At 58.0% G+C, this 1,368-nt stretch overlaps 1 protein-coding gene across 3 annotated transcripts in view; it reads right to left on the bottom strand.

Annotated features, from left to right (window-relative positions):
• ECE1 (endothelin converting enzyme 1) overlaps positions 1 to 1,368 on the bottom strand; it is a 114,452-nt gene that overhangs the window by 29,118 nt on the left and 83,966 nt on the right. The window lies entirely within an intron of this gene.

Genomic DNA, 1,368 nt, shown 5'->3' with positions numbered 1-1,368 from the left:
TCTTTCCTCCCTCTCTCTCTGTCTCTGTCTCTCTCTTCCTCCCTCCCTCCCTCCCCCTCCCTCCCTTCCTCCCCCTCCCTCCCTTCCTCCTTCCCTCCCCCTCCCCCTCCCCTCCCTCCCTTCCCTCCCCCCTCCCTTCCCTCCCCCTCCCTTCCTTCCTTCCTCCCTCTCTCTGTCTCTCTCTCTCTTCCTCCCTCCCTCCCTCCTTTCCCTCCTTCCTTCCTCTCTCTCTTTTTCTTCTGGCCGTGCCATGTTGTGCAGCTTGTGGGATCTTAGTTCTCTGACCAGGGACTGAACCCACGCCCCCTGCAGTGGAAGCACAGAGTCCTAACCACTGGACCGCCAGGGAAGCCCCTGGTCTGTCTTCATCAGGGGTTTCTGACCAGTCATGAAAACATACGGCGGCTGCTCCCTAGGTAGCTGGGGATGGGGATGGGAAGGAGAATTTTCCTGTGCTCTGTTCACTTTTGCGTACTCCATCACATGAATGTAATTCCTATTAAAGCAGAAATTCAATTGTGCCTATAAAAAAGGGTCCTTATTCTTTAAAAGGTTGGTGAGTTAAGGTCTATCAGAGTTTCTCTCCGAGTTGGGATGCTTTTCATCTCCTCAGTCTTCCCTGGTTGGGCACGTGCTGGCACGTGAGGCCTGTGCCAGCAGGGAGGGGCTGTCCCGTCCCCAATGCCCACAGCTCCCCACCCGGCTGCAGTGCCTCCCCTGAGCCCACCTAGGAGGCGGGCCTCCGGGGAGCAGCAGTTCCCCCGAAAACACCCACGGCCACCCTTCTGTGTGCACTGGGCAGTGCGGCCAGCCTTGGGCGCCCCCCCCGACCCCCAAGTCCATCCAAGGCTGACTGGAAGGTGCCCAGGAAGAAGAAGACTCATTCCGCTCAGGGTGACGGGGGGCCCAGGTCAGCGTGGCCCTCCTCACAGGGAGGGCTCTGCTTCTGATCCCAGACTTTCTGTTGGTCCTTCCAGAACACACCCCTCCTCACACACAAACATGCCCCCTGAGGAAATGGAAGTAGCAACGTAGAGAAACATCTTCCCTGTAAATAGGGCCCTTGTCCTACTCACAGACGCCCAGAGACATATACATGTGACAGACAGCCCCACATAAATACATACAGACATTCCCACCTACACAGAGATGTGCACGCACACACACACATACACACTCACTCAGACAATCTGACACACGTCAGCAGACAGATAGACTCCATGATCCAGCTGGTTAAGGTGGCTGGAGGTGTGAGGTGGATGGGCCCTGGTGGCAGCTCAGAGCTGGGGCAGAAGCCAGGGGCACAGGCTAGTGGCAGGGGCAGGAGGAGATGGGGACAGGGGACAGGGGCAGGAGGAGATGGGGGGC

Source organism: Aethalodelphis obliquidens, unplaced genomic scaffold, assembly GCF_003676395.1.
Source record: "Aethalodelphis obliquidens isolate GAN/ISIS:26980383/991018 unplaced genomic scaffold, ASM367639v1 scaffold9, whole genome shotgun sequence".
NCBI classification, from domain to species: Eukaryota; Metazoa; Chordata; class Mammalia; order Artiodactyla; family Delphinidae; genus Aethalodelphis; species Aethalodelphis obliquidens.
Note: the sequence above shows the minus strand (reverse complement) of the source record. Positions and strands in the feature narration are given on the sequence as shown.